The 8,675-nt window shown below is 37.5% G+C and overlaps 1 long non-coding RNA gene and 1 pseudogene across 2 annotated transcripts in view; both read left to right on the top strand.

Annotated features, from left to right (window-relative positions):
• The window catches only part of LOC148726924 (uncharacterized), a 9,216-nt gene extending 7,805 nt beyond the window's left edge, over nucleotides 1-1,411 (top strand). The window contains exons 2-3 of the long non-coding RNA XR_015989794.1: nucleotides 991-1,038; nucleotides 1,343-1,411. This is a non-coding gene — a long non-coding RNA (uncharacterized LOC148726924). The remainder of the gene's footprint in view (nucleotides 1-990; nucleotides 1,039-1,342) is intronic.
• Nucleotides 1,412-1,764: 353 nt separating this feature from the next.
• Nucleotides 1,765-8,337, top strand: LOC148726923 (uncharacterized; annotated as a pseudogene). The gene is made up of 5 exons (XR_015989742.1): nucleotides 1,765-2,431; nucleotides 2,803-3,027; nucleotides 6,410-6,638; nucleotides 7,111-7,163; nucleotides 7,378-8,337. The product of XR_015989742.1 is annotated as an uncharacterized LOC148726923 (transcript).
• The last annotated feature ends 338 nt before the right edge of the window (nucleotides 8,338-8,675 follow it).

The raw sequence follows: 8,675 nt of genomic DNA, 5'->3' as shown, positions 1-8,675 counted from the left end.
AAGCTGGATTTGGCGGACGAGATGTGCGACATATGCAGCGAGTGTAGACTTGCGAGGAGACAAATGGTTGTTGTTCGTGACAGAAGAACGAGCTTGCTAGAAGAAGAGCGCATTGAAAGACAGCAGGCGTCGTCCAAAGTTAGATTGTCCTTCTTGAGCCCGGAGAGCCAAAAAATGAGGCTTGAGAACGTTCGAAAAGAGCGAAAGAATTTCATAAGAATCGCGGAGCGAATGATCAGTAGAACATCTGTGACAGTCAACCAACAACAGAATAGCGAGCTGGTGAAACTAGTTCAGTCAATTGAATCGTGCAATGAAGGGCAAGAAGGTTTAGCGAAAGTAGTGGAAGAGGCTGACAATCACAAGCCCGGTACTGGAGCTATTATCCGTGAAATGTGGCAAATGGAGAAGGGATCATTTTTCAAGGACCAGGCCAAGACTAGTATGTTAAGAAGTTATAAGTTTCCTTTTTTCAAAAACACAAAATAAACATCATTTCATTACCATATTTCACCACAGTTACAGTATGATACTCAAAGAGTCGTATTTCTTTCATACTATTTTAAAAACAAAGTGTGGTTGTAAAAGCAAGTAGTTTGTAAAACAAATTAACGCAAATGTACAAATGTACAATCAGTGAAAAATACTCTTTGATATCAGTTGATTAACAAGTAAAGTGATACTCAGTATGCCACCCTTTTAAATTGAAATCATCGGTCGGAACCTTAAAAGACGCTCATCACAGCTCGCTGCGTTTCCTTTTGCCTTAACTATATATATATAGCCTATGTACGATGAATGAAGGTTGGCAATAAGTAAATGTATCTGTCTAAAGCAGAGTGTTCTTTTTCGATTTTAAGAAAAGAATATTCATTTGCTATCCGGTTAATTTATATGTAGGCCATGCGCATAAATAATTTTTTTTCTGTTTATGTCAGTCCCCTGAACTAAGGTAATAACCGTCGATTCATTTCTTTCTCTTTGTTCTAGAAACTGGAAGACAAAGTAATAAGTGGTCGTCTGCAAAGATAAGAGTTGGTAAGTTTTTTATTTAATTAATTTTCAGATGCTTTTCCCGGCAGAGAAATTTTTGTCAGAAGCATGCATCAAAGGCATGAATTTACTAGCATAGGGTTGCCCTGTACACAAGAGTCCAAATATCAGAACAAAAACAACCAAAAAAAATTGCTTGACAATGTGTCATAAACACAGAAAAAAACTCTTGGTCTATTTCTTGATTTACACGTAAAAGGAAAAAGGAGACCATATAATTTGTGTTTTATACAATTTAATGTACTGTACATAAATGATTTTGTGTAATTTCACTTCTTTTATTTAATAGCTCTTGCTATCCATGCCAGAAGTCCAGCAGCATTTCGTGCTGTTCGAGACCTAGGCATCCAGCAAGTACCGTGCACCAAATATCTTCAATGTATCATTAGCAAAAATGCTGATGGGCCTGGGATCCATGAAGACTACATTGCTCATCAAAGGCAAGAATATGAAAATTTCACCAAAATACAGGTTGATACAGGAAAGAAAAGACCATTGGGCATTGGTGTCCTGGTTTTTGATAAGACAAAGGCTAGTAAAAGCAACCATAATGAAGTCTTAATATAAGTGGAAATAAATTAATATAGCTGCTGGTTCATGTATTTCTGGGTCTTTTTCTTTTGTTTTTCTTATAATTATATCAGGCTCTATTTAAAGAAAATTTTTATACAGTAGAAAATCTTTACACTTGTAAAGTTCAGGTAAGTAAGTGTGGAAAATTAAAACTATGAATTTCTGTATGTCCAAATTGACAAAAGTTAAACACAGGACAGAACCAAAAATTAAGTCATTGCTTTAGTGCAATCATCTTTAGTGCAAGCAATTTAACAGTTACTTCAATTAGAAGCAACGTTGCACTAATTAATTTAGCTGATTTTACCTGGAAGAATTTACTTTACTTGAAACACAGGTGCAGTCAAAGATTGTTTGGAATTCAATGAATGGGACCATTAGGGGCTATGCTATGAGTTCAGAGGAATTGCCTTGGCTACACGATGTGTATATGAGTGTTGGAGGGGATTACGATCAACAGAAACCCTCATATAACCTTCAATTTTTGTGGAGAGATTTAACGTCAAAGTTTCATGTTATTGGTCCTTATTTCACTTGTGCAAATTCATGGGACCACAAATTTCTCCTTGAATGTGTTATGAGGACAATCCAGGCCTTCACATTGTATGATTTCCATGTTTGTATACTGGTGTGTGATGAAGCATCATCAAATCTTGCCCTGATCAAACTTCTTTGTGGCCATAAACACGAGCAACTCCCCCTTGCAAATGGTGAAGACCCATTTTCTGTGTCAGCATTCTTTGATAATCCATATGAAGACAGCAAAGATAAGAAAGTGTTTGCTGTCATTTGCCCATCACACCAGGTTTATAACATTGAATCTTAATATAGAGATATTTTTTCAATTTCATTATATTATTGATTGAATGAATGAGAGACAATCATTAGTTTTGGAAAAGGCCCTATGTTATTGAAATACCAACAGTTGAATTTCATCGCCTCCAGTCCCCTGTGTGAATCTTTCTCAGATTTACTTAAAGAGTGACTACTTGGTAAAAATGTGTCATGCTACAGAGTGATGCAATCTCATCGAAAGAAAATGATCTTTATACAAATGTTTATATATTTGCACCAAGACTCCTTTATTACCTAATTTGATTAAAATGATGTAGTTTCATGAATGAAAAATGTTAAAAATAGTTTATTAAAAATCCTTTTTTTAATAAAGTATTTCAGCTTAAAAGCAACATTGCTGCATTGTACAGTTCTAGACCAAGTGGTTCAAAATCATTCCAAAAGGATGGTATTGATTTTGGTTGGCTGCCCATCATACAACAATATGAATGTGACCAGGAAAGAGTTCAGCAGAACCTAGGAAGACGAGTGCCAGGGCTTAAGTATAGCTTTGTTCACCGAGATAGCTGGACTCGTTTGAATGTACTTCCTGCAAAAATTATGCAAGTATGTATTTAGTCTACCTTTTTTTTTCTCAATAATTTAAATACAATATAAATACACTCAGTACACGCTACTTTAGTATGCTTAACACATCCCCATTTAAAAATGTACTTCACCATTTAAAAATGTACTTGACATTTGAGGTATCTTAGTTCCTGAGTGAGCCAATCAGATCTCAAATGCATTTTTAATGAGTTATCTGGGAACTAAGTTCCTGTGTCAACCAATCAGATTTGGTTTGCAAAATGGACTTTGCTCTTTAGGAACTAAGTTCCTCAATAAACCAATGACATGGAAGAATACATGACATGACATTTCTAAATTAAGGTTTGCCTGTTTTATTTATGTCAACACTAAATAGAGCAGACAACAATGTTACAATTTGGAAATGAGTCGAATACACGATGGTCTACACGGCAACGAAAAGGCATCTGATACTATACAATTCTGTAAAAAATGCCACAACGGTTTTGCCGCGCTTTTTACCAGCGCTAATACATAATCTTATTAGAAGTTTTCTTGTGTAGTAGCGCTAAGTATTTTTACAAGTTGTACCGTAATTTGACGAGCCCGCAGGGCGTGTGAAAATACAAAAAAGGAGTAAAAATACTCAGCGATACTATACAAAAAAACGGCTAATAAGTTATTTATTATCCAACACGCCAAACTGTTATCTATGTTGTTAAGTGCGGGTGAATTTCGCGGATATTTATTTACGGGGAATGCGTGACAGAAGTATGCGAAGCGGTACCAAACTGGCGCGTTGTTTTGTTGCTGTTTCTATTTTCTTCAATGAATTAAAGGAAGAAATTTCCTGGACGTCGAGCTGTTCTTCTTCGTTTGATTCATCTGGTAAACTTGGATCTATATTTGTCAGCCACTCTGACTCTTCGTCGTCGGATATTTGATTCAAATTGTCCGCCGTTTTGTTTTTCCTCACTTAACAACAAACTCTAGAGAGACGTTTACCTTTAAGAACTAGAGTTCTTAACTGAGGTAGAAAAAGAGAAAAACAACGGGAAACGGGACTCGGCATCAGCGCCGTCACGATTCGCGTCACTGAACAAACACTTCTAAGATAGTGTTGTCCGTTATTCGCGTCGGAATTCGGATGCAAAATTTCACCGCCCATGTTATAAACTGTGTAATTCGATTGTATGTTCTTTATCATTGCCGGTACAAAGTTTTGTACAACGAAAGAAGAGAATTGGCAAGTTAATTTTGACATGAAAACCGCCGGATAGACATTACTCATATGATCGCTTTTTAACTATATCGGCGCTGATGAAAAGCGCGGCAAAACCACTCACGGCAATACGCCTCGAGCAACTCTTAGGCATCTTTCGTGCTCTCCAAACTTCCTGCGTGCTTCATATCTCGATGAACGCACGCTGACGTATGAACCAATCGTTAAATGTTGTCTGTTCTATGTAGTATTCACATGAATAAAACAGGCAAACCTTAAAGTTTAGAAATGACATGTCATATATTCTTCCATGTTATTGGTTTGTTGAGGAACTTAGTTCCTAAAGAACAAAGTTGATATTGCAAACCAAATATGATTGGTTGACACAGGAACTTAGTTCCCAAAGACCTCATGAAAAATGTATTTGAGATCTGATTGGCTCATTCATGAACTAAGTTACCTTTAATGTCAAGTACATTTTGAAATGGTGATGTACACCAGTCAAAACAACCTCTCCCGGCAATGTTGCTCTTGCGATAAGTTTTTAGACCGGTTTATGTTGCTTATCATAACATAGCTTGTAAGAGTCGTGCAATCAAACTCAACCATTGCGCGAGCGTGCTTCCCAGTGATTCACGCTAGTGATGTCAAATGCCTCGCGACACTGTTTTTCGCGCGAGTGACTTCAGCATTTTTCATTAAAAACCGGCAAAAACTTCCGTAAAAAAGTTAGACTAGACATGGCAACAAGCGAATAAGCCGATGAAGATCTGCCTAATCTTCCTTTGGAAATAGATTTTCTTAACTCCCGAGAGAGAAGAGGAAGAGCAAAACACTCAACGCCGATTGCATCTCATTTCGCAACTGTAAGTTCATTTCCACGCTCGAATACACCTGTCAGTTTTTGACCAATCCGAGACGAGATCATTGAAGCGTAGCAAAATACTTTTCCGAAACAAAATAAACAACGCATTTTAATCGTAGGAGAGGTAATTTCTGCCCTTTATACCTACACTGCAGCGTTGAAAATGTTACAAAACGATTGGTTGAGTACAAATGTCACCCGGTATTTGTAATCTACAGTATCGGTTAAACAGATTTTCTCGCATCGCGCAAGCGAAGAATGGTGGATTTGTAGTTAAATGAGGAAAAACAAAACGGAAGACAATTTGAATCAAATATCCGACGACGATGAGTCAGAATGGCTGACAAATATAGATCCAAGTTTACTAGATGAATCAAACGAAGAAGAACAGCTCGACGTCCAGGAAATTTCTTCCTTTAAGTCATTGAAGAAAATAGAAACAGCAACAAAACAACGCGCCAGTTTGGTACCGCTTCGCATACTTCTGTCACGCATTCTCCGTAAATAAATATCCGCGAAATTCACCCGCACTTAACAACATAGACAACAGTTCGGCGTGTTGGATAATAAATAACTTATTAGCCGTTTTTTTGTATAGTATCGCTGAGTATTTTTACTCCTTTTTTGTATTTTCACACGCCCTGCGGGCTCGTCAAATTACGGTACAACTTGTAAAAATACTTAGCGATACTACACAAGAAAACTTCTAATAAGATTATGTATTAGCGCTGGTAAAAAGCGCGGCAAAACCGTTGTGGCATTTTTTACAGAATTGTATAGTATCAGATGCCTTTTCGTTGCCGTGTAGACCATCGTGTATTCGACTCATTTCCAAAGTGTAACATTGTTGTCTGCTCTATTTAGTGTTGACATAAATAAAACAGGCAAACCTTAATTTAGAAATGTCATGTCATGTATTCTTCCATGTCATTGGTTTATTGAGGAACTTAGTTCCTAAAGAGCAAAGTCCATTTTGCAAACCAAATCTGATTGGTTGACACAGGAACTTAGTTCCCAGATAACTCATTAAAAATGCATTTGAGATCTGATTGGCTCACTCAGGAACTAAGATACCTCAAATGTCAAGTGCATTTTTAAATAGTGAAGTACATTTTTAAATGGGGATGTGTTGCTTATATTAAGTCAGGACCAAGTGACGAAATTAAGAAATACTCTCCACCAATGCTTTAAGAAATGTATTGACAACAGCCTTTTTCTTTGTTTGTGCATATGAGGTGAAAGGGTTCAAAAAAATAAGTGTATGTATCATTAAGTTAGCATCCATTCTTTTCTGAGCAATGTGTCTGAGTATCTGTCTATTGCCATACCTGCAGCAACAATACATGATCAGTGCTCTCCAAGAACGTGCGAGGATAGACCCACCCCCTGCTGATGCATCGGAGATAGAGATGACTGGCAACTACGTGGAGGCTTGCCATCTCATTTTCGAGAAAGGGATACCAAGTCATATGACTGTTACCCCGAGATACCAACGTGTTGTGCAGAATATTGAGAAAGGCTTCCAGGTCTTCAAAGAATGGCATACATGTCATCAAAACATTGGTGAGGAAAGTGGCTAATTGGCTAATAAGTTAGTGTTATATATAGTGTTAGTGTTCAAATACTAACAAGTGTTGGGACTCAGTAAATAAAGTGGTTGCAGAATATTTTTCTGTTTTTGGACCATAAAATACTTTTATTTCTTTGCTATGAAGTTAATAATGTCCTTCAATTGCTCACTTTAGTTCGAAGATAAATGCATCTCCCTTGTACCACTCGATCTGTAGGGCAAGCATATTTACTTTACATGTGTTACAGGTTAAATTTGATTTCAGGTTAAATTCTTTTAATGTCATGATTGATTATCCATTTACTTTGTCTCCTACCCCTAATTATTCATGAATTACAGCTGTAGGGCTAGGAAACAAAGGAAATTGAGAGTCAATAGGTTAAATCAAAATTACCTATCCAAAAATCAAATTTGATCTGTAACATATGCACTAAACATTTATTCAAGCACTCTTTTTGCCTGCAGAGTATCCGGACAACAGCAAGAAAGCTAGACAAAGAAAGTTCTTGGCATGGCAGGTACAATGTCTAATTATTGTTATTATCTTTATTTTAATTGACTTAAGTGTTTAAGTGAAAGTGATTATGCATGCACAAATACCAAATCATTTAGTTGACCAGGTAATAGTAAAAAAGTGATAATATTTATGGTTTCTGGTGTGAAAATGATTTCTTTCTGATAGAATTATAATTTACACAGAAGTGACAGATAAAATGTTGTTTCCCTTGTCAGACATGGGACCTGTTAAGACTGATGGTTTATGGCTTCCTGCAGTTCTGCAGGTGGTTTAATACAGAATATCCAGGCTATTTTGTCAGCCCCCTGCGAATAAATGGCAGCTCCATCGAGTCTGTATTTAGTGTGCTCAAATTTGCTGCTGGCGGTAACCTCTCTGCCAGCAATTATGGGTAATTCAGAGCAAGAATCATAGTTGGAAGAGAAGTTATTGCCAACAGCAACTCTGAGTGTGGGTACAGGGATGATGTAATCCTTGTATCAGGGTCACTCATAAGTACAAGTGGTAATTCTGGATGAAGATCATCTTACTCAGTTCGTCTGGTGTACAATCCTTTTGGCATCACTGGTTTGAAGCAGTTTTCCCTTTCTGGTAAACTTAGCCAGTCAACTGTTGGTGGCCGTCAAGGAAGTAATGCATGTACCCTTATTGCTTTGCTGTTTGGCAAACATGGTCTGCCAGAGTTAAATGCAAGCACCCTACCAAGTCAGTGGTTTGAAGTACTGGTTCAGGCAATGTTCGAAGGAAATGCTCTGCATGATCTGCTGTTTGATGGAGAGGCTAGAAATCTTGACATAGAAGATGCTGTGGAGAGCTGTGGAGATGATCTTCATATTTCAAGTTAAGATCAAGCCATTGGGTTTGATTTGCGATCAGGAGATTTTCACCTCTGATCACCACTTTGCAAGCAAGGGCAAGCTGGCAACAGAAGCAAGTGGCTGTTATGATCTCTAGCCTCCACACTGTGGCAGTTCTAATTTGGGAGACAGAAGCCATTGCAATTGTAGATTCCCATTCCTATGGCCAGCGTGGAGCCATGGTAGGCTATGCACCCCATGGACAGGGTAGCTGTCGTGATATTGTATATAAATTAGTACTCAGGGGTGATGCAAAAATTCTTCAATGAAAATCTAGGCTTGTGCACTCTTACATTTGTTTCTTATGATTGCACATAGGCCTTTTGCCATAAAAGTTAATCCAAGTTCTTTGACTTTAGTGAATGGGGATAACAGTACATTAAACTTAACATGTAAGAGTTTTTAAGGGTCATGTATTGCTTGCCCCTGCAAGCAATTACATTTTTGCTGTATGACTTGGCTTGCAAAAAGACAATTTTTTCACAGGTATGCCACAGCTTGTACAGGCAAATTGTAGCCTCTGGTGGCTGGGTAGAATGTGACAGGTGTTAAAGGAGGGAATTTTTCAATGTAGATCACACATGCAGATCACACATGCAGATCAGGAGCATCACATACCTGAACTGACTGAAAGAAAATTTAGTTTTACTAGAGAT

This window comes from Stylophora pistillata, chromosome 7 (assembly GCF_964205215.1).
Source record: "Stylophora pistillata chromosome 7, jaStyPist1.2, whole genome shotgun sequence".
NCBI lineage: Eukaryota > Metazoa > Cnidaria > Anthozoa > Scleractinia > Pocilloporidae > Stylophora > Stylophora pistillata.
The sequence above is the reverse complement of the archived record's forward strand: the minus strand, read 5'-3'. Positions and strand labels throughout refer to the sequence as shown.